A 25,803-nucleotide genomic window follows, 5' to 3' on the forward strand; every position below is an offset into this window, starting at 1 on the left:
GTCATTGCTTAAGAAGTAAATGAGCAGATGTCACACCTGGCTGAATATGCACACAAGTCCCGTATGAACTACCATGCTGAAAAGGATGCGCGATGTGTAAATTTTGAACCAGCGTACGATGATGCAGTTTTTCGGCCACTTGATATGACTGTCTGCTTTCAGCGCTATCATCTGCTTAGTTCCTGTATATGACTCATCAATTGTCTTTGTAGTTGATGCCGCAAACCAATAAAGGGGACAGTACTCTGTAACTAAAACCAATCTCGCTTCTTACAGGGAAAAGCCGCTCTTTTTGGTCCCAATATATTGGGAGCAACATATTGCCTTCCTTGCCCGTATCAGGTCATTGAAGTTTAGTCTGAGTAGATGGCGAACTGAGGAAGTGCGCTAGTGTGATGAACTACGGTACCGGCGGCCGTATGAAAACGGTTGCGTCAGAAAGGGCGCGTTGATAGTACAGGCGGAGAGCCAGGTCACACAACCGGCTTTTGCCATGTGTTCTATTTATAGGATGATCATGAATATATTCCTTCTCCGTTGCCTAAATCTTTATGTCTCATTACACGGCATTACCCTGGCAACCTGGCAATATGAACCTGGCAACGTTTAACGCTAGAACGCTATCTAGTGAAGCGAGTCTAGCAGTGGTATTGGAGGAATTAGAGGGCAGTAAATGGGATATAATAGGGCTCAGTGAAGTTAGGAGGCCAAGAGAAGCATATACAGTGCTAAAAAGCGGGTACGTCCTGTGCTACCGGGGCATAGCGGAGAGAAGAGAAGTAGGAGTCGGATTCCTGATTACTAAGAATATAGCTGGTAACGTACAGCAATTCTATAGCATTAACGAGAGGGTGGCAGGTCTTGTTGTGAAACTTAAGAAGAGGTACAAAATGAAGATTGTACAGGTCTACGCCCCTACATCCAGTCATGATGACCAGGAAGTCGAAAGCTTCTATGAAGACGTGTAGTCGGCGATGGGTAGAGTGAAAACCAAATACACTATACTAATAGGCGACTTTAATGCCAAGGTAAGCAAGAAGCAGGCTGGAGACAAATCAGTGGCGGAATATGGCATAGGCACAAGGAATAGCAGGGGAGAGTTATTAGTAGAGTTTGCGGTACAGAATTATATGAGGATAATGAATACCTTCTTCCGCAAGCGGGATAGCCGAAAGTGGACGTGGAGGGGCCCGAACGGTGAGACTAGAAATGAAATAGACCTCATACTCTGCGCTAACCCTGGCATCATACAAGACGTGGACGTGCTCGGCAAGGTGCGCTGCAGTGACCACAGGATGGTAAGAACTCGAATTAGCCTTGACCTGAGAAGGGAACGGAAGAAACTGGTACATAAGAAACCGATCAATGAGTTAGCGGTAAGAGGGAAAATAGAGGAATTCCAGATCAAGCTACAGAACAGGTACTCGGCTCTAACTCAGGAAGAGGACCTTAGTGTTGAAGCAATAAACGACAATCTTGTGGGCATCATTAAGGAGTGTGCATTGGAAGTCGGTGGTAACTCCGTTAGGCAGGATACCAGTAAACTGTCGCAGGAGACGAAAGATCTGATCAAGAAAAGCCAATATATGAAAGCCTCTAACCCTACAGCTAGAATAGAACTGGCAGAATTTTCGAAGTTAATCAACAAGCGTAAGACAGCTGACATCAGGAAGTATAATATGGATAGAATTCAGCATGCTCTCAGGAATGGAGGAAGCCTAAAAACAGTGAAGAAGAAACTAGGAATTGGCAAGAATCAGATGTATGCGCTAAGAGACAAAGCCAGCAATATCATAACTAATATGGATGAGATAGTTCAAGTGGCTGAGGAGTTCTATAGAGATTTACACAGTACCAGTGGCACCCACGACGATAATGGAAGAGAAAATAGTCTAGAGGAATTCGAAATCCCAAAGGTAACGCCGGAAGAAGTAAAGAAAGCCTTAGGAGATATGCAAAGGGGGAAGGCAGCTGGGGAGGATCCGGTAACAGCAGATTTGTTGAAGGATGGTGGGCAGATTGTTCTAGAGAAACTGGCCACCCTGTATACGCAATGCCTCATGACCTCAAGCGTACAGGAATCTTGGAAGAACGCTAACATAATCCTAATCCATAAGAAAGCGGACGCCAAAGACTTGAAAAATTATAGACCGATCAGCTGTCCGTTGCCTACAAACTATTTACTAAGGTAATCGCAAATAGAATCAGGAACATCTTAGACTTCTGTCAAGCACAGGAGCAGGCAGGATTCCGTAAAGGCTACTCAACAATAGATCATATTCACACTATCAATCAGGTGATAGAGAAATGTGCGGAATATAACCAACCCTTATATATAGCTTTCATTGATTACGAGAAAGCGTTTGATTCTGTCGAAACCTCAGCAGTCATGGAGGCATTACGGAATCTGGGTTAGACTAGCCGTATGTAAAAATACTGAAAGATATCTACAGCGGCTCCACAGCCACCGTAGTCCTCCATAAAGAAAGCAACAAAATCCCAATAAAGAAAGGCGTCAGACAGGGAGATACGACCTCTCCAATGCTATTCACAGCGTCTTTACAGGAGGTATTCACGGACCTGTATTGGGAAGAATTGGGGATAAAAGTTAATGGAGAATACCTTAATAACTTGCGATTCGCTGATGATATTGCCTTGCTTAGTAACTCAGGGGACCAATTACAATGCATGCTCACTGACCTGGAGAGGCAAAGCAGAATAGTGGGTTTAAAAATTATTCTGCAGAAAACTAAAATAATGCTTAACAGTCTCGGGAGAGAACAGCAATTTGCAATAGGCAGCGAGGCACTGGAAGTCGTAAGGGAATACATCTACTTAGGGCAGGTAGTGACGGTGGATCCGGATGATGAGACAGAAATAATCAGAAGAATAAGAATGGGCTGGGGTGCGTTTCGCAGGCATTCTCAGATATCCCTCAAGAGGAAAGTGTGTAGTAGCTGCGTCTCACCAGTACTCACCCACGGTGCAGAAACCTGGAGGCTTACGAAAAGGGTTCTACTCAGATTGAGGACGACGCAACGAGCTATGGAAAGAAGAATGATGGGTGTAACGTTAAGGGATAAGAAAAGAGCAGATTGGGTGAGGAAACAAACGCGAGTTAATGACATCTTAGTTGAAATCAAGAAAAAGAAATGGGCATGGGCAGAACATGTAATGAAGAGGGAGGATAACCGATGGTCATTATGGGTTACGGACTGGATCCCAAGGGAAGGGAAGCGTAGCAGGGGGCGGCAGAAAGTTAGGTGGGCGGATGAGATTAAGAAGTTTGCAGGGACGGCATGGCCACAATTAGTACATGACCGGGGTTGTTGGAGAAGTATGGAAGAGGCCTTTTCCCTGCAGTGGGCGTAACCAGGCTGATGATGATGATGATGACACGGCATTGGGCTTCTTAAGGTGCAAGAGGCTGCCCTATCAAATCATTTTATTGTTAAGAACGTATATCAGCGTTTTCCAACCCAGTTTAAGCTGTAAAAACTATAGAGGTTTTAATTCTTTCACACTGCAGTCTTAAATGCTGCCTAAAAATACAGAATTTAATAAGAAGAAATTACAGCGGAATTTTGTGGAACTCTTTGTTTTGTATCGTTCAGTCGTTTCTTTTTGTTTTATATCATAAACCGTGTAGGGTGACAATCACTCTGACAGTGTTCGGGAATTTGCACTTATGAAGCTGTGGCATCTTATTATTGTTGAATACCATCTATTTCATACTTCCCATCCAATTAACAAGTCTTCTTACGATATCGCCATCCTCGTTCGACAAAGTCAAAGGGAGGTGGGGTCTTGATTGACATAAATTAATGATCCAGATCCATTCGGCGTTCTGATTTAGAATGTGCAGCAGGATGTGTGTGGGCAGAAATCTTTTGGTGCTGGTAGTAATAGGCTACTAGTACGTTATTTCTATGCTGTGTCTGATATGAACATTGAGATGTACATGACTGTTCTAGCCACTTTTGGGAATGTTAAATCGGCCCATTCTAACCATAACCTACCATAACAATACCTGGTGATTTTCGTACGCCTGGTATTTCCTGGAAACTGGTGAAATTTCTACCCATTTATTTCACTTATGTGCTAAGTGGAACTCTGTACATAACTGCGTATCTTTGACATTTCTGTGCCAGTTTAAGAATATGCTCAACCCTTTGGCCAATGTACGGGACTTATGCCTTAGTAATGCAGAAGTTGTGGAAGTGTCACTTGGCGATATTCCCCTTGTCAAGCCAGGTAAATATAATGCCCCGCTTAGTATTTCATTGCAATTTGCGATACCAAGTAATCTATATTTACACATCGATTCTGTAAAAAAAAACTTTTCGTTTCCATAGACCTGACACGGACACTCACATTACCTATTGTCACCTGTAGGCGCAACAAATCGGACGTTGTTTTTGTTCACAAATTTATACTTGAAAAAATGTGTTGCTCGTACTTGCTTTCTAAAGCGGGCTTTTAGATTCTGCGGAAAAGCACAAGTAAACAGCGTATCTCAGCCTTCCGATTTTTCCGACCTTCTAGAGTACAGACGACATATAACGCCCATTCAAAGTGCCTGGATATTTTTAATTCTAATTTTAAAATTTTCCTGAAAGGAATTGCAGATGAATTTCAATAACTGAACACAAATACTTGAGTTTTGTAATGTGTTCCGTCATTATGTTATCCTTTTCTGCTTCTCCACTTTCCTTTCTATTCACTTCGTGTATACATTTAACGCGACAGCGTTAAGGACGCCGTGTCACCGACAATCTGGCGTTGGCGTCCGACGTAATTCCAACCAAAAAAAATTTCGAACCAACTTTCAAAACACGCACACGAAACAACTCTTCTAGAAGCAAAGTAGCGCATACCTTGTTTTTCATTCTTTACAAAGTTGTTGCTCGGAAATTTCAGAACGGGAGCCCACAGACAAATGTAACACAAAAAAAAACATAAAGACCAATAGCACATAACATTTATGTTAGCCCTCCTCAGGCTGAAACATTAAAAGTGCGAAACAATAACAGGGGATCAATCTACGCAAGAGGCCACGTTTCTAACAGAAAGCTTGCCCTCGCGCACAGCGTTCGCCGCCTGCGTATCCCGGTTAACGTTACGGTCACATAAGCTGCAGTTGCCGGGAAGCATACAAAGAAGTCGGGGAACTTTGAGTGTTATCGCGTTCCACTCTTAATGGCCAAACTCAAGCGTCCTCCAAATTTTTATGCTCTGGTAAAGGGTGTATTTGCGCTATTATTTGTTTTATATGTGTGCGTGGTTGCATAGGTGTATGTGTGCGTGGGCATGCACTGTTTTTTCTGTGCATTGTTTTGCCCATTGCGCCAGCAACAAGACCTTGGAGGCTGTTCCTGGGAGCTTAATAAACACTTTTGACTAATTGTTTGTTTGTTTGTAAACATATATACACATGCGAAATCGAGGAGCAGGCTGGCAACTGCCAACGGAAGGGGCAATATGCCTGCCTACTTTTCGGAAAAGAGGAAACAGAAACATAGAAATGGAAGATAGGTAGAAGGGAGGAAAGAGTAAAAAAACATAAAGATGAAAAATCTCAAATTGAAGCAGAACACACACAGGAGAGGTCGCACAGAGTAGCGCCTGTCATTGCAGGTCACGCTACTAATGAATGCCAAAATAGAATATACTCTGAGGTATTATCATTTGAAAAGTAGACTTAGGCTACAAACGTTAGCCTAAACTAGTTACTTCTAGAAAAGTAGGGAGAGCGTCATGAACCTGATCGCGTCGAGATGCCCCACCACTGGGGCACAAACATTCGTCGAGTGTCATAAACCGCTTGCCATGGAGATGGCAGTCCCTCACTAGCATCGTGCGCTGCGCAGTAAATGCGGTACGCACCAATATCAGTTGCTGATGTGTATTGAAGTAACCGCAAGATATACACGATGGACTATCCACACGTCCTTGCCGCCATAAACGTTCAACACGTTCCCACAGCTAGCCCTTAGCTTGTGAACTAGTCCTCTAGAGCGACGAGGGAAGCCCTTACCTTGAACACGGGGCGGGAATGGTCCATTTGCAACGCGCTGGTCTGGAGGCTGCTTAAGTAGGTGATGGCGAAAAAAGAGAGAAGCGTCATAGACCTTCTACAAAATTGCTGGGTAGACACAGTCGTTATGAGCGCATGTTCAAACCAGCCGATCCGCCTGTTCATTTCTGGTGATTCCTATGCGTGAAGGTATCCATTAGACAACGAGATTCGATGCAATTTTGTTGGTAGAATCCGTAACGGTACGCACAACTTGGCAATCAATTTGACCACGTTGTAATTTACATTGTTGCACATCCACGTTATGCAACATTAATCGCTGCAAGCTCCACAGTTGTTGACGAGGTTGGATGGGGTATATGAAATACATGTCGAACTTGAGTAAAGGGGCCGAGAAAAGCTCAAGAGGCACCTGGACCGTTTCTGTGCACAGATGCAGCTGTGAATACATGGAGATAACCAGGAATTCGTCCGAACATGTACGACGGAGCCAATTGATATTGCCGGAGCAGGCATATCAGACATTTTGTGTATGTCCGGAGTTGTGAGATAAATGTGAAATACTTGTTTGGCGATATATTTCATAGGCCATCAATGTTTATAATTGCCATTGTGCACAATGGTACGCAGTACCTGTGTCCTTTCAGCCTTTATTTACTGGATCTCTTGCATTCAGACTGCAACCGTTACGCGTGCATTTCACTACTTCCTTTCGAATGCCCTGTTATCAATTCATCGCTCCTTCTTCGGCACCACATGGTCGTATAACCTTATTAGAAGTTTTTTTTTCATCCTCCTTGGGATTAAAAGTTTCTCTGAAGAACTCTAAAAATAATAGTTTCTCGTACTTAACAATGAAGATCAATGTTGGCAGCGATTTCTACAACTTGAACGAAGGAGGAGGTGCTTCAGTCAGCAAACTTGTAGGCTCTATTTTTATGTGTTCGGGAATAGAGTTTGCTCTCCCTGCGCCCCTTCATAAAAACATGATCTAGCATTTACGTAGGCTTATTGACCTTGTTCTGAACATATCCCAGGTCCCCCCTAAATAAAGCTGAAAGTGCTATCCTGTAAGCAAGCGAGCGGTGTCTTCAAAGCAACGGCAAAGTCGAGCGCTATCCTCAGAAGCAGCACCTCTGCAGCCATGAGACGTGCTGCTCTTCCCCCATATGGAATTATTACACAGACTATTTTGTCTGCGCCGCGAGTGCAACCTTTTCTCTGCCTAGGAAATTACTCTTTCGTGTTTTCTTGCCGACTAAACTTGCAGAGAACGAAAGTCTGATGCTGTATTCAATCATTCGGGATATGCCGTGTTTGCTTCTTGTCCGCGTGTGGCGCTTCTTCGTAACTACAAACTGCCTTCAGGCCTCTGTAGTTCATGTATGCGTAAGTTGTTGCCCAAAGCCACAAGGTATATGCACAGACGGTTCTCGCCTTTGATCTACATTCCTTTAAAAAAATCTGGCGCAATTTTAGAATCTGACGCAAGTTGTCTCGGGGTGTGTTCAGGAAGAAAAGAAAGGGTTCTGGAAAACCACTTCGTCAGCGCCAGTACCGGATTCTATGGAAGGAAGCGCAATGCTTCCGTAGGTGCTCAAACGGGAAAATGCCTCCCATGAGAAAAAGGCTAAAACATGCGGAAAACGCCCAGCAGACGGTGCCGTATTTGTTCGATAAGATATTGCCGTTTGCCGTAGTCTGCGGTAAGGTTTAAAAGGGGGAGACCCGATGGGCGCTTTTATTTTCGATGTAACACCAACATTTTTGGCTATAACTACTTTCTACTGTGGAGTAGAGCAATCTTTGCTGTTGTATTTTGCCTGCAAATTACTGCAAGCCCCGAGGAATGTTCTAAGCAGTCAAATTGAATTTAAAGATCACAAATGACACAGTATATCATGTCACAAGGAATCTTGACACGTATACCACGTTTTTTAAGCCAGAAACAGAGCGCGAATGACATGACATATAAGAACTCATAGCGATTGAACATTACAAAGCTCACATGATTGCACTGAAAACAATATCGTAGAAAAACCCGGAGAGTTGCGTACAAATAATACGGTAATAGATTCATCACCTGATCTCTAATGAAAATTGAAGGACTTGGTGAGGGCGTTTAAAGTGTGGTCGTAAGAGTTGAGGGAGACGACTACACAACAACCCCAGCTGGATGCCTCTGGTATATGTTTGAAAACGTATGAACTTTTTTTTAAACCAACGCTTCCAAAACATGTATCTTTTTGGCCTTCATTTTAAACCCACACCACGCATAAAGTGCTTGGCCACGGGCTCATCATACCCGCCATTTGTTTCTTTTTTTGAAGGCGAGATCGAGCGCAGTCATAGCCTGGCGGATACTTGCCACATATCGCATAGTTTAGTTGGCACATCGCATCGCATGCTAGACACTACGGGGGCTCGGGCGGTGTGTAATTCTCTAACAAATGGTTGTGCTTTGTGTGTTTAGTTGCCGCAAAGCGCCGGTATGCATTTTTCTGAAAATGTACAGCAGCATTTGGCCTCGCGCTCTGGTCTTTTCACTGATCTAAGAAAGGCTAGTGCATGTGCAGAGGGCGCGAATTGTGAGTCTCGCGATATTGCAGTTATGTAGCCACTTACTGTTTCTAGCTCTTCAGGAATTTATTTTTGGTCGTTTTTAAGAAAATAAGTATTCCGAACAACTTGTGAGACCAGTGCTTTATCGACTCTCTGTTGTGATGTCTTGCTGCTTCCGAAATCTTTGCGATATCACGAAGCAGTCAGGGGCCCTGAAGATCAGTCAGAAGTATCGAAAAAGTTACTCTCTCCAAACTGGCATATCACATTGCGGAACTCACCTGATCACAGGTGAACTATTGCATGACTGTCGCTGAGCTGGCCACATGGCTGTTGCACGGGATAAGCTTTATCTGTGGAGGAGGTGTCGCTTCGTTGCGTACTTATGATCGCACTACGAAAAGAATCAGTTTGCCTCACAGCTCAGTTGTGACACTTTATTACTTTGCTTCGCAATTGAGAAAGGCATTAGGAATATCAAAGGGAGGAGAAAGGAGTGCTTGGAAAGCAGGAGCTGCCGATTACATGTAATACACACACACACACACACACGCACGCACACACACTAACACACACACACACTATATATATATATATATATATATATATATATATATATATATATATATATATATATATATATATATATATATATATATATATATATATATATATATATATGTATATATATTTATTTATTTATTTATAGATATGTCGTGTTTCAGTGAACCCTTTCAAAACTCTGCAGTAAAAGTTGCCTGTGGCATATACCAGAATTCTAGTTCTTGAGCTAGTCTACTCGTAGCGGCGGACCATATGTGCACAAAAAATTGATTTGAAAAACGGACGAATTAATAAACAATCGGTAATGCAGTCTTTAAATAATTACATTATGGCCCATATTGCAATTTACAAATTCTAGCTGTGGAGTTCGCAAAGCGGATCCACTCGCGACGAATTTTCAATATGACACCAATTTCGAGATGCAGATTCCCGAATTTTGCGGAGAAATGCATCGGCTTTCCAGTTAATTACTTGACAAAAAGATGTTTCTTGTAAAACAGAACACAAGTGGAACGCTAATGCATGTGCATACATATATATATATATATATGAAGGGGTGGCCGGCCCGCTGCGGGCCAACGTCAAGCAGTGCGACATAATGGTAACGCATTTCTTTCGCATTGAACGCGATATGCGCACTTAACCTTTATTGTTTACTGATCATTCGAACACTATTTCTAATGCAGTGACATACACGGTTTACGAAACTTAGTCGCTGCTTTGTAGATCACAGATAGCAAAAAAAAAAGACAAAGGGGGATGCCTACTAGGTGTCGAAAAAAACCAGTTGGAAGGCGAAGTGCAAGGAAGACGAAAGTAAATTTTAAAAGAAAGAAAACAAGTATACGCTGATATCCTAGTTCCGTTTAGGATGAAAATATGGAGTTGTGTTTGTCGCGTAATATTCATTAAGTTTTTCTGTGCTCTAGTTGTAGAAATTAAATACGTACAAGACAGACTACTCAAGAATATCTTCAAGAATATGTGACGCCTGCTCCCCTCAATCGGTGGCGCGAGCCTCCAGTGAGCCAATACAGTTTTTCGTCAGGTGACTGCCGTGGGAGCCCTAAAAATGCAGTAGAGTATGCGCGATCATCTTTTGCGAATAGGAACGGGGTTAGTCTATTTTATGCTCAGCGTTAATACGGCACGTGAATACTTATATACCATGAAGATTGATGCAGTGGTTGTGTAGGATAACAATTTTGGTAGGATTGTGCGTTGTATTGTTAGAATTCAGGGTGTGGACTTTAGCGTCCAGAAAGTGCGCTGTGACTAACCAGGAACCCCATATCGTGGAGAGCTCCGGATTAATTTTGACCACGTACTTTCATTTATTTATTTTTTAACGCGTGCACAAAACATGGTATACGCTATTTATTATCATGGAAGGATTTATCTGTCTCTTAAAATTCGTGTGTGCATTTATCTTCGCGCGCAAATTCGATATGTCATTCCCACAAGTTCTCAGAACTTAGTCGTGGTCGCATTTGAATTCACGCCATGACAGTGAGATAAATTTTGTACTGTTCGTAAAACATCTTTGTAAACGTCCAGGTTACATGTATACGTAGTTTAAGGTAAAGGCGTATTTACTCTAGATAACTTGAGCTTTACCTACACTTTACCCATAACCTTGCCCTTATTCCTCCACATATTGAAAAGGCGACTCGTATGATTTACCAGCGACCCCGGAGAAGCCAACTACAAACCGGCTGTGACAGATAATGATTACAAATTCACAGTTCGGTGAGTGTTTCATAAGCTTCTTCTTAAGACAAGGACGTGCAAGATAGGCCGCACAGTACATAAAACATTCAACTGATTTTAGAAAAATATCTGAGTTTGCCATCTCGTGTAGTTGTTTAGTAGTCGAGAAAACATTACAACTGATGGCTGTGTGTCAATCTAGAACGAATGAATGAGTGTCTTTCTGGAAAGGCTACGATTAACCACATAATAACCACATAATACACATAATAAACATTTATCTTTTGTTCCTCACAACATGCTTCCTACTTCGAGATAGTGACAGCACCGCGTCTCGCACAGTTCACCGACGACACTGGAAAGAAGCAACAACATGCTTTGTATGAATGTTGAAGCATACAGAGCAGACGAATATTTACCCTATATTTTCATCACAAAGTGCGAACCTACCCACTTCATACTGGCGGTACTCGCCATCCTAAACTGGCCCCCTTTCCTTAAAGTACGAAATATCTGCGCTTCCTTGCCCTTTCCGAGAAGAGGAGAAGATTTTAATGTGGCGCATATCAACCCTCCAAGTGGGCGAAAAGAGGGTTTATGAATTTTTATATCACGCCTAATAGACAAACGGATTTGCAAAGTTGGCAACACATTGAATTTCACATTTTTAGCTGAACTCATTATCGTACTTGAATGATGTAATTTTCTTCAGGAAACCACGATAAGTGGCACATAAGGCTTCGGAGCGCTGCTAGTTGCAATACAGTTTTGATGCAAAACAAAATCAACATGCGCACGTAGAACCGCGAAAAGCGGCAACCATGACAAAGCCCTGTCTTGAACAGACAAAACGCGTACCGGTACTGTAAGAACTTTGTCTATACTCTCTCGCTTTAAGAAGTTGGTGGGAATAGGTGGCTGCTTTGGTTTACTCTCTGGCAATACCAAAATGAAGAACATACACAAGCGAGCAACGACCAGGCAAGCTACACTGGCGGGCTTTGCTGCAGAGCTGATGTAGAGGCTACACTCCGCCGCGTGGCTGCGCCAACAATACATGAATTTGCTTTTCACGAGTGCATAGAACGCCACTCGGGGTGTGTTCCCGGAAGCCATGTTAACTTGTCACGTCTCGTTGCTCCCGGTCTGTTCCTTAAACAAAGGAGCTGCTCCTGCCCTTGTAGGCGCGCGTTTATTAAAAAGCTTTACAGGATGGAGAATGCCCAAAGGTGTGTGAACTTTGATGCGCTAGCATTAAAATAAATTTTGCTGTGATTGCCGTCTTCTCGTATCTTTCTCGCGTTTCGCAGAAACGCTCATTGTTTCAGCTCTAACATTGAAAGCAGACGACCTACAGAAATGGATGCCTACTGGCACAATTTTTCAGCACTTTCCCTCAGCTTAACGAGTGCACGGGAAGGTGTGTGACTAACGCTTCTTTAGACGAAGTTCATGAAAGGTGGCAAGTCGCTAAAAAATACACCACATGTGTTCTTTTTTTCTAATATTCGGTCCCAACTATAGGGGGACATTCTATGCTGCACAGCGTCATGTACACTACCAGATTGTTGATCCTTGATATTCATTTCTAGTTTGGTGATCATTAGTTTCTAAGCATTTTTGCAGCAACCAAACTTTGCTTCGATTTTATACATTGAGATTTCTTTATAGTCTACTTCTCGTAGGTTCCGAAGGACGACGACATTATTTTATTTCCCTGCAGTCACAGCTAAATTAGATTCGTCATTCCAGCTTCTTCCTACTGTTCACTGATACCATCGTCTTCAGACAGCCTTCGCCATACAGTCGTTATCTCATTGTCCTTATGTCGTTGTCTTCTATAGCTGTTATCTCTATAACAACGTTTATTTTAATAATCGATATCTCATTGTCGTTATGCCGCCTTTATGATTCCACTGATATCATTCTTTCTTCGTCATTGCAAAGTCACAGCGTTAGCCTCATGCAGTCGTCGTGCCACCTAGCTCATGGGCGACCGTGGCAAGTGAGAGTGCCACGGCAACGCGGGCGATATCGCATTATTTGGTACATAGCCAAGGCAGCAAATCTTTCACAATTATCACTAGACGTGTAAATTAAACTTGACCTCAGGAATACGGTCTGTCTTTATACTGCTAGAATGCTGTTCGCTTTCCCGTCGACAGGCACCGCGAGGCAGGAAATGCCGTAATTCGTTAAAGTTAGGAAAGCCGGCTTTTTCTGTGCAAATGTCTTCTTTTAGCGGTTTTCTCCGTATCTTTAGGTTTGATACTGAGGCGCACGTGTTTACGCATAACAGGTTTTTGTGGCTTCATTGGGCGATTTAAAAAATATATATATACACTGCCACAAACTTGAGCGCAGGCGCTAACGCAACACGAAAACAAGAGAGAGAAGGAGAGAGAGAGATCAAGCGTTTATTATTGCGAATAAGTGAGAAAGGCTTGTTTCTTCACCCAAGGCGGGCGGCTTGCTCTGTCCAGGAGCCATTGGCCTTTGCTGCTTCCCTGGCCTGGTTCAACAGCTTTCGCTGGTCCTCCACGTCCGGGTCCGTGAGCATGGCCTCCCATGATTTTTCACTTCCTTGAGGTTCAACTCTGTAGATTTGTGACTCACTAGGAGAAGTAACATGAAAAGACGTCAAAATTACTTTGCACGTCCCTGACGAGGCAATATCCTACCGTAATTAGGGCGAACATGGGCATGAGAGACTCGAGCATTGATAGAATAGAGCGTGCTTTTGTGGGCACTAATTATCAGCTTAGTAATTAGGGTGATTCTAATCTGATTTAAACGCTGCAGAGCAAGGTAAAAAGGTAAATGCAGAAAGGTAAACGCAATATGCAATGAAAAGAATTTGCTTCTTCGTTTTAGAAAATATAGTTCTGACTAATCCATTAGCAATGCAAGGAATTAAAGTAAGGCGACAAGTCGAGAAGGGCATGCGTTCCCAAATGTTGGTGCATAACTTCGTTCCATCTTTTATACATTTTAATATTGCAGTTACTACCTTCGAGTTCCTTTTGAGGCATATCCATTAACAGAGTCACCTTATTTTGTGATGTGCAGAGCTAAACTGCTCAATGATGGCAGAATTCTTAATGTGTCGCAATTCTAAGCTAATATACCTCTGCACCCCGACGACTGACGTCGATTGCGAAACGACCCTTTAGAAATGGAGTTAATGAACCGAGAGAGAGAGGTTGGCTTGCTCAATATACGTTGTTTGCACAATGATGCGGGATATGCTTTGGCGCGATGGCGCGGCAACGAAGAGAAAGTAAAACAACCTAAGACTGATTTTAAAAAAAGCAACCGCAGCAGCATTGCAAAAGCTTTCATTGGTGCGCGGCTGCGACTGCAGACATCAAAGGCACGAAAGTTTGTTCGAAGTAACGCTTGGACCGCTATCTGCTTAGAAACCGGAGCAGCAACCCCGCTTATTATGTCGAAATGGAAGTTGTTAAAGACTCTCCGTAATTAGTCAAACAGACTAAGCGCGTTTCAGCAGACACTGTTGGTTCTGTTTTACAAACACTGCGTTGCTGCAGGCGCGCATTTAGCCGAAAACGGAGCAGAAGAGAACGTGGACCGCCACGCCCAATTTAATTGCACATTTGTTTAAAATTCCATCAGCGGTGATGCCATGCCTCATCCTAACATATATGAGTGCCCAAGAGGTACAAACAGACAAAGAACTGTGCATAAAATCTGTCAAATATTTACCGCTATACAAGAAAATGTTACTGGAATTATGCGCAACCTTTTCTAGTAAACGGGCAGTAAATTATGTAGATAGAGCTGTCAAATGCATTGAAAGTTGCGGTAGCTTAGTTTCTAGAAGACGAAATGACCAGGAACCAAAGCACCAAATTCATTACAATGTCTTTATATGCACAGCGGTTTGTATTAATGACAAAGCATACAAGGTCAACTGTGAAATTGCCGAGCAAGAACTGAACAGTGCTTTTTGTAGGCATGGACGCGCGAAAGAGGAGCCTGGTTGCCTCAACGCCTCATGCATGACGCGTTTCGGCAGTGGCAGTTCGGTGTGTCGCTACATTGTTTTAGTTAAAAGTGCGCTACCGTCCAAATTCATGGTGAGATGGGTCATGCTGGAACTTTTTTTGCGACTGACAATAAATTTTATAGTGTTAGTGTTAGTATAGTTTTGGTATGTATGTATGTATGTATGTATGTAATATGTATGTATGTATGTATGTATGATTGTATGTATGTATGTATGTATGTACGCATGTATGTATTGTGTATGTATGTATGTATGTATGTATGTATGTATGTATGTATGTATGTATGTATGTATGTATGTATGTATGTAACCGTTTTCCCAACTACCTGGGTTACTGGGTGGCCCCTATTCGAATGCGCAGCGCATCGGTCTAGTGTTCTGCGTGAACAAGGTTCGAAGCCAACGATTGGACCAACTTCGGTCAGTCACTACTTGGTAATCAATTCATAAGCGCCGCTCTTCTACAAACCAGTTTCACGCCGACACTGTGTAGATGCGGAACTGAGTAGATACTGCTGTTCAATGAAACTCTTTGAAGCTGATTTGAAGCACTGCATTTGTGACACTTGGTGTGTGTTGGTGCTCAATAAATTTCTTTGATGCCAGCTTGCGTCGAAGTAGGTGTTTGACACCTTTCAATTAATGTCCTTGGCCCCAACCTGAATAACTAGCTAAGGGTGACTGGCAATGTGCCACTCTACAATGATGAAAAATTGTCCCTGAAATTTTGTGATGCTGAATGTAACTAAACTCACGCCAAAAGGGTTTCTCAAGAACGGCAACACGACGATTTCACAGGTGGCAGCACAATTTCAGTGGGTATGCACCGTTCTTAAGTCAATTATCCCTTGCACCCATGGTGTAGCGAGCGGTGCATTGAATACTCTGGCTATGTGGAGCTAATAATTGAATCGCATATTGTGAAATATGGTTTTACGGGGCGATTTGAGACCGAACACAGCGAGCTTCCCAGGACGAACGTTGATTTTCAGCTCATTATTACTACACAAGGATATAGAAGCAGCAATTACTGCAAGAGGCTCGAAGGAAAAGATTTTTACTGCACACATTATCTGACATGTTCACACTTCTCGAACGCAAATTAGGGATCCTTCTCTAAGGTTATGGACACATTGCTAAAATACAATACGCCTTCTTTCGCTATCTAGTAAGGCACAATCTCATTTGATTCTTCCCCTGCCGTAGTTGCCGAGTGGCTATGGTGTTGGGCTGCTGAGCACGAGGTCAGGGGATGGAATCAGGGCCACGGCGGCCGCATGTCAATGGGGGCCAAATGCGAAAACACCCGTGTACTTAATTTAGGTGCCCGTTAAAGAACCCCAGGTGGTCAAAATTTCCGGAGTCCTCCACTACGGCGTGCCTCATAATAAAAAAGTGGTTTTGGCACGTAAAACCCCATAACCTAAATTAACTCATTTGATTCTGCTTCCTGAATACCGAAGAACACATGTTAGGAGTAATATGTTTCATAATACTTGCAAACAAATCGACCAACTATTGTGTCTTAAATGCGCTTGTTCAATGAACCTGTCGCAAACTTGGGTTGCTCACTATGAGTTACTGGCTTTGCTCTAATCCAGAGAAAAATCCTTAGTGTTCGCAGCAATCTGCACCCCACCACTCTCTTCTTCAACAGCACACGCAGACTTCTCGGAAGCGCCAATAGATAGCACAGCGTGTCCAGAAAGCTCGCTTGGCCCATCACGCGTTTCTAAGCGTTTACACGCACCGGCGCACCATCCTCAGGCTTCGCGGCAGCGGCTCCAGATGCTGCCCTGGGTTCTTACGGAAGCGCGAAAGAGGAGTCCCGCTCCAGTACACACCTTATGCATAACTCGCTTTGACGGTAACAATGCGTTCTACGGCTATATTAGGACGATGCTAAACACATTACCGGTGAAATTCAAGATGAGATTGCTTCTGCGGTGTTTGGAAATTTTGTAAATTTTCTTCGGTTGTATGTATAGTTTTTAATATTTTGTTGTTAGTGTGACCTTCACATTCTTTCTTCTATTTCGTCCGGCAGACCCTATTATTTGTGGCCGTGGACAGGTTTTTCTTCATTTCATATCATCTCCCCCCTTCTTCCCATCTTAAACTTCTGTACTTTGCTCCCTAATGGTAAGTAGCCGCGGCGCCCGCAAAGTTTGTAATTGCCAGCCTTTTCTTTCCCTTATATTCATCTGGGTCACTGTACATATTGCCTTAGAGAATATTATTATCAATCATAATAAATAATTACACCACGAAGCATACATGCAAAATATTACAAGAAGTTATATCAACCAGAACAATAATCCAAATTTTTTAGAGAACTTCTGTATAGCTGCAAGGAAAGTTAGGCGACCATAAATTATTGCTTTTAAGCTACGTCTTCACTTTCATTCGAATACAATCTTGTCCTTCACGTTTACACATCACTCACTTGCAGTTAGTGCAAATAGGAGACTGCAGTGGCTGTGTACCATATTCTGCGTACTCTATACTACAAAACACAACGCAATAGGCTGCCAAATTTTCTGTATAAGGTCAAATGGATAGCCCTTTAACCTCTATGAACCTCCTAGATGTCACATAAGCCAGCAGTTTAGAGTAGCATGCAAAATGTTGCTCGCTTTACTCGGCATACCTTCTTATGCACAAACCTTTCTACCCATTCGTTATGTATACTTATATGGAACGAGATCTGCACACGTCTCAGTCAATCATTAAAAAGTAATGAACTGTATAGCCCCGTAAACCATCAAATTTCTGCATGCCAGTATTCAGCAGCTTCTTCTGCTTATTTATACGGGCTACAAATTTCGTCGCGCTAGAAGACTTACTTTTATTGCTAGCTCAAAATAAGCGTTAGTTTCATTGCAAGCAAAAGTTATACACTCTAAAATTGTTCGCGCTGAGAAAGCGTGAGTGTCGACAATTTTAGCACGCTTGTTCTAAGCGTGGTGTTCTTTCACGCTGAAAAATCATGCTTCCTAAGCATGACTCGCTGGATGCATAACGCTTGCTAAGCGTGATTGAAGGCTATGTTTTGCACGCTTGTTTTAGGCGTGGTGTACATTCAGGCTAAGCGCTCAAGCTTGCCATTCGTGACTCGCGACCTTCATAACTCTTAGTTAAGGTGATATATATATATATATATGATTTTACTGAGTTGATCCGGCATTTTGCTCCTGTGTAAGGTGCCTTTCTGACCGTCAGAAATTGTTTCAAGAGAAAGCTGAAAGAAAATATTTGATGTGCCGCATTTGCGCGCCTGGCGGCTACTTCGGGAGTGTACTGATGCCCATCATTAAATAGCTAATTAGAATAATCAACTTTCTATTTTGATCTTACACGTGCGCAAACCAGAAAACTACACTGCAACATCATAACGTGAGCTTGCTAGCTGCACTATAAATGCGGAATGCGATTTATAGTACACATAGTAAGCGCAATGTAAGAGACAAGCTTCAATTAATTCACTGGCTACTATCTGGATGTTATTCAAAACAGCACACATTGCGTGTTTGCGCACATATCAAGACTGGAAATATGTGAATATACGGTTTCTTGCTAGGATGGACTATGCCTTCTGAAGAGTAGGTTCTTTCGCGTAGACTCTGAAGTACGCGTAGGTTTCCAAACGCTAAAAAAGTGGTCTATCTACGCTCATTGATTGTTCTCGCCTTTACAGCCTTAGCATGGACCTGAAAGTTTTCGTTAAAACTTTGTAATTTCATAATAACATCGTCCTGTGCATGTACTGTCTAGCTAACGAGAACAGTGGCAGAGATGATTATCTCATTTTAACATCCTTTAGGAGCTAGCTACCTCATGAAAGACCACCGATTCCGTTAAGTCGATAGGTACAATAACTCATCGTTGATATGGAGCTGTGCGTCAGCGCGCAATATGCACCGTTAGATTACACATGGAGAGTAGGCAGTGAACTAATGAAAACTCGTGTCTTATTTTATGCCTACAACTTCTACTATAAGCCGCATTCCATACTTATAGTACAGCCTGCAAGCTCATGTTATGCTGCAGTATAGCAGTATTTTAGTGTGCACACGTGGAAGGTGAAAATTGAAAGTTGAGTTTTGTAATTACGTATTTAAAAGCGGGCCTCAGTGTACTCTCCGAGACGCCGCTACGCCCATAATTGTGGCACAGCAAACACTGTCTGTCAGTTTTCCTTTTAAATGATTTCTCATGGTCGGAAAGGCACCTTACAAAGGAGGAGAATGCCGCATCAAGTAAGCTAAAATTCTACCTTTAACCTTCACTAGGCGTTAGCAAGCTCACCAATAACGAATTGACAAGCCTCAAATTACGAGTGTGGCATTAAAGCTTCCTTACACAGGGCTGAAAACTGAGTATTGTTAGTTGAATGAAGGCGTCTTAAATTGCCTGTGAAACTTCAGTTGTGGCCAACCCAAGCGTCGTTGAAGGCAGTGTAAGACAGACTTTCATAAAGCATCTTGCAAAAGTGCATCTATTGATTCCCACAATTAAGCCTCTGATGTGCATTCTTTCGGTGCCATCACCTATACGTTTGTCAAAAATATTAAGTGAGAAATTCTGTGAGGATTGCTGTGAGGCTTCACATAGTGAATCAAAGCTGATTTTTTAATTGGTATTTATTTATAAATACTGCGATCTTAAACAAGATCTTAGCAGCGTGGTACACGAAGAAGTTCACAAAACAAAATAAATACAAAAATGGGAAATTGCACTAAAAACTTCTTCACACAAGCGCTTCACACAAGCGCTTCAGAAAATAGAACAAAATAGCAAAATATGAGATCAGCAAAATAGAATGAGGAATTCAAAGAAACTTTAAATTTGAGGAAAACATTTTATTCACAATGCCTTACACGAATACTTCCTTATATAGACTAACAATCTGAGAAGAAAAGACACTATAAAATCGGCTCCAGGTGAATTCTTGATGTCGCTTTGGAGCAGTACGTGAACTTTGTCATGTACTTCAATCAAACGAAGTGCAGCTTTGTCATAAATCGCGTAGCCTTTTTTGCGCCCATGGAACTTCGTGCCGATTAAACCAAGAGCAAATATTTCTCATGTGGAAATCTCAGAACGGTTAGATCTAGAAATTCTTATTTAAAAAAAATTTCATACATTTGTACGGGATTAAGAGGCAAATATTTTTAAGAGTATCTGGAAACCAGCTGACGTATAAGACGAACGAAATTTCTCTATGCCAGATGAGTTGTAAAAATCTTGAGAAGAGAAATGAGTTGTAGCGAATATGGCAAGAACAGACAGGGAAGCGGTGTCCGGGAGGAAACCAATATATATATATATATATATATATATATATATATATATATATATATATATATATATATATATATATATATATATATATATATATATATATATATATATATATATATATATATATATGTGTGTGTGTGTGTGTGTGTGTGTGTGTGTGTGTGTGTGTGTGCGTGTGTGCGTGTGACAATGAAAGTGCAGACATAAGCGATTTCACAACTGCTAAGCTACGTGGGCAATTGTTGACTGTTGCACAAAAATATAAGGAGCAGATGAATTCGGCTGTCGCGATGGGCAACCCAGAATAATACAGGTAATGTATAGAAACAGGAATGTGGACGAATGATGGACAAAGAAATGTGCATAATGCTTTATTATATTTCCGGTAAAGAGGAGAAAGTGTAACTGTGCTGTTTATGTGCGCACAAAGCATATGACGGGTGGACTATTATAGATAACATAAGGGGCGTCCAGAGAAGGAGGTCGCCGCTGCGAACGACAAAGGATGCGACGGTGTGGGAGATTATCAAATCCCAGATATGGACTCTAGTCGCCTGACACAAGAAAACCATCTTTGTAGGAGGCTCGGATAACCTATTGTAGATTGTCTTTGTTCCCCACTGCAAATAAAACAGGCTGCTGTGACTCATGCTTGTAATGGAGATGCCAATGCGATTCTAAATACTTGGAGCCTTTAAAGCTCCCGTGCAAGAGGCAATGACGTTCCAACACCTAATCACTGAATGTGCATGGAGATTAGAAATTGATCCGTTAACGAATCATTTCATGTGTTCCCTGTCTTGTTGTTTTTTGCACTGTGGCAGATTGAATATAGACGAAAGGAAATATGCCACCTTACATTTTTCTGATTACCAGTGTGAAATTTTCTTCATTTAACCCCAACACAGGCTGTTCCACACTTGGTTCTTTCAACGATATAACTTGTGTTTCTCTTAGGTCATACGACAATTGGAATTTGACAAATGTAGATGTCAGACGAAACGTTTCAGAGCATTTTATTAAAATTTGAAAGCTTACCATTGCACTTTCACAAAAAAAAGGTAAAGCAGTGGCGTATAAAAGTTCTAACTCTGTATGTGAACGTAGGACATGTCTTTAAAACATATTCCATAACAGATTTTCGTGAGTGTATGTGTTCACCACTGCCACAGACCGCGGAGAAAGACCTGGAACATGCAGTAACTCATCCTGACGCATAGTTTGTGAGCCGGCTCTCTCTTAGCGCGTTCTTTCAAGGCAGAGAATGATAAGAAACACACGAGGCTTTTCCTTCTATTACTGGTCCAGCAGGGTTCAAATGATCCATTTCTCCTCCCTTTGACTCCAGCACCTCCGGCCTGCTTCAGACAACTGCACTTCTGCACCGGCAACGCCGCTCCCGAATATTCGGTACTTTATGGGCTCCTGAGGTTGCGGGATAAACGCGCGCCATGTTTATAGCTTGCCGTACTATATCCCACAAATGTTTGGAAACGAAGCATTTCAGTAAAAAGAAATATTACATAAACAATTGTCACAACACTCAGTGATGTGTTTTTCAGTTTCACTGCTTGTTCATTTATCCACGAGTCCTCAAGAACGAAAGAAGCTTTGGTAGCTGTGAGTAACGTCACTGTGGAGGCGAAGAGGCAGCTCCCAGAAGAGACAGCAGAGACATGATCTTAAAGTTCCAATTGCAGCAATAAAGTCACACCAGCATAGCGGCTCTGCATAATCAGGTAAATGCAGCGACAAAAGGTTGATTTATTTAGCATGAGTACTGTCATGTCCAAAATAGTTCCTGCTCCGGAGGAAGTAAACTATCTGCCCCTTAAATAAGTCACAACCATTTAGAAATATTTTATAAATCTTAATCTTCAGAATAATATTTTATGTTTACCTAGCAAAGACTGTTTTATATGATAATAAAGTGATTCAATGACTGACAGAGCTTATTTGATTTTTTGTTCAGCAAAATTATGCAAACTGGCATGTTACGCCAGCAGTAATAAATTACGAATGGGATACAGTAATGCGACAAGTGTTTGGCACAAATGTAGCCAAGTAGGCGCGTTTTGCAATGCACTCGAATGTTTCCCATTCCACAAGCGGAAATCAAATTATGTTTCGAAAAGCAAAGAAAACACAACATTTTCCAATTTTCGTTCACGATGTTTAAAGTGGATTATTAGATTGTAGGAAAACGTATTATGTGTTCTCCATATTTCTAGTTCCTTGAACAGACCAGTAGAAAAAGTAGGAGCCTACAAATTTTTACCAAGAGATATTTATTTGTTTTGAAATTACGAGCGCGCGCGCAACCAGAAAGTGCGAAACGTAAGGTTTCCGACAAAACAGTCCTTGCACAAGGGAGGTCATAACGCCATTCGCGGCTAAAGTACATCAGGCTCAAACCTGGCGCCCTCCTTGGCTGTCGCAAACTCTTGCATTGCTTTTGTTGCTGCTCGTCTTCTTTTTTTTGAAGGAGACCTTTCTCGTCGCCGGCCGATTGACTTCGGGCATCCTTCATAGAGTAGTGCTCTCTGGTGTAACATGCACCATTGTGTGGTCACCAGGATAAATGTCGTTTCCTTCAAAATGTCGTATGTGCACATGATCGTAAAAGCTTACGGATCACTCGAGCCCGCAGCCCAACGGCCTCTTCGTGACAATTCCGCAGAAGCAGCTGCAATCGACAGGTACCATCCTGCCAGAACCATCCGTCCATAAACCAATACCCTCTATATTTTTTTTTCAGTCGCGACATACATTTTCTAGCTTTTATCTTCTTACCGTGTCGAGCTCTTGTGCAGCCAGGCTATGTGCTTTTGTCTCGAGAGCAGCAAATCAATATAAGTGTTATTAATCACGTGCATGTCCTTCAGATGGCGTCAGTTTGGTTTACGGGTCACGATGATATTTTTCTTTATCGGCAAATATCATTGCTGCTTTGATAATTTCTTTTGATCGCAACTTGATGTTTTGCAGGAAGAGCGAGCATAAATGCTGAGGCACTGTTAGCGAAAAATAAACCCTAGGTCCAAAAAGACGGTATTGTGTGACACACGTTGTCGTGGTGGACTCAGCATAAATTGAGACAGAGAGTGTTTGCATTTCACCCTTATCCCAGTCATCGGCTGCTGCCATTTAATCGCATGCCTCGATGTTAAGCAGCGCATGCCCGACACCCTCTCGCTACGGCCGTGCTTGCCGTTGGAATAATGACGAATAATTGGGTACCGTGGCCCTGTGCAAATTTATTCATAAATCCATTCCAGAAACGCCATTTCAAATGTAGTAAAGCCTTCGTACGATGTGAAATGCACCCTCTTTTTGATCACCTTATTATTTCGTGTTGTAATGGATTTGTACGGAGCGTTAATATTATGCGGTCGAGAAAAATTTCTGGCGTTCTTGTGCGAATGCCTGAAAGAACGCATCAGCAGTTAGTCCGTGGTTGACGCGGGTCGACAGGCGTTTTTTGTTTTCTTTCAGAGTGTCCGACACACCTTTTATAGGATTCCTGTTGGCGCCATATGAAGGACACTGAATCTGGCGCACTGAATGTTTAAAAAGCAATTCGCTGGCAAAACGTACTTATGCACCGGACTGCGGTAATGCGGCAAAATGTAGCAACCGTCGTTGAACAGATCGTCCAACGCATACGGAATCAAGCATCTGATGACGACTACGCAGTACCTCGGCGCCATAGAGAGGCCTTCCATAGGCATAGGGGACCAAGGCCGTCTTTGTAATACTTCCCCGCACGCTCACGGAATATCGTCAACAGGAGATAACACTTTTCTGATATTCAGGCCAAAATCTACAAAAAAGGCATAAAAGAAGATTAGAGTAACACGTCTAAAATTTTAGGGAGTCCTCTGGTGTATGAACTGCATGCCGCTACAGCTTCAACAGAATTTGCCACGAAAGCAGTGCGCACATCATCATGTCGCCATGGAAAGTCGCACCGGTAGCGTCAGATAATCAGAACTGTCATAAGAGGTAAATAATTGTTGTACACATTCCACGACTACATAGATATGCGGTAAATTCTTCAAGGCAGACAACCGTAAAACTTACTTCTCATTCAGACCAATTGCCTGTACCTTAATTATTGTAAGCATAAATTATAAGCTTACCAGAACGTTAGTGGATTCCAAACATGCTGCTGCTGGTTCCAGCTTCTGGAAAAAAGTTTCATCTTCATCAGACTGGTTGCACCAAAGGCAGGGCAAAGGCCTCTCCCATACTTCTTCAAATACTCCGGTCATGTGCTAATTGTCCCCATGTTGTCCCTCCAAACTTCTCTATCTCATCCGCCCACCTAATTTTCTGCCGCAACCTGCTACGCTTCCCTTCCCTTGGAATCCACTCCGTAACCCTTAATGACCATCGGTTATCTTCCCTCCACATTACATGTCCTGCCCATGCCCTATTCTTTTTCTTGATTTCAACTAAGATGTCATTAACTCGCGTTTGTTCCCTCACCCAATCTGCTCTTTTCGTATCCCCTAACGTTACACTTATCATTCTTCTTTTCATAGCTCGTTGCGTCGTCCTCAATTTAAGTAGAACCCTTTTCGTAAGCCTCCATATTTCCGCCCCGTACGTGAGACACAGTTGTTACACAGCTGTGTAACAGTTGTTACACAGCTAAGACACAGCTGTTATACACTTTTCCCTTGAGGGAAAACCTTGAGGGCAACCTGCTGTTCATGATCTGAGAATTCCTGCCAAACGCTCCCAAGCCCATTCTTATTCTTCTGATTATTTCAATCTCATGATCCGGATCCGCCGTCACTACCTGCCCTAAGTCGATGTATTCTCTTACCACTTCCAGTGTCGCGCTACGAATCGTAAACCCCTGTTTACTTCCAAGACTTAAACATTACTTTCGTTTTCTGCAGATTAATTTTTAGACCCATCCTTCTCCTTTGCCTCTCTGGGTCAGTGAGCATGCATTTCAATTGTTCCCCTGAGATACTATCTAAGCAAGGCAATATCATCAGCGAATCGCAAGTTACTAAGGTATTCTCCATTAACTCTCATTCCCCATTCTTCCCAATCCAGGTCTCTGAATACCTCCAGTAAACGCGCTGTAAATAGCATTGGAGAGATCGTATTATCCCTGCTTGACGCCTTTCTTTATTCGGATTTTGTTGATTTCTTTATGGAGGAATACGGTGGCTGTGGAGCCGCTACAGATATCTTCCATTATTTTTACATACGGCTCGTCAGCACCCTGATTCCGTAATGCCTCCCTGACTACTGAGGTTTCGACACAATCCAATGCTTTCTTTTAATCAGTGAAAGCTATATATAGGGGTTGGTAATATTCCAGACGTTTCTCTATTAGCAGATTGATAGCGTGAATATGGTATATTGTTGAGTACCCTTTACGAAATCCTGCCTGGTTCTTTGGTTGACAGCAGTATAAGGTTTTCCTGATTCTATTTGTGATTACCTTCGCAAATACTTTGCAGCCTACAGACAGTAAGCTGATTGGTGTATAATTTTTCAGATCATTGGCGTCCCCTTTCTTACGGATTAGGACTATGTTGGCGTTCTTCCAAGATTCCGGTGCGCTCGAGGT

This window comes from Dermacentor albipictus, chromosome 7 (assembly GCF_038994185.2).
Source record: "Dermacentor albipictus isolate Rhodes 1998 colony chromosome 7, USDA_Dalb.pri_finalv2, whole genome shotgun sequence".
NCBI classification, from domain to species: Eukaryota; Metazoa; Arthropoda; class Arachnida; order Ixodida; family Ixodidae; genus Dermacentor; species Dermacentor albipictus.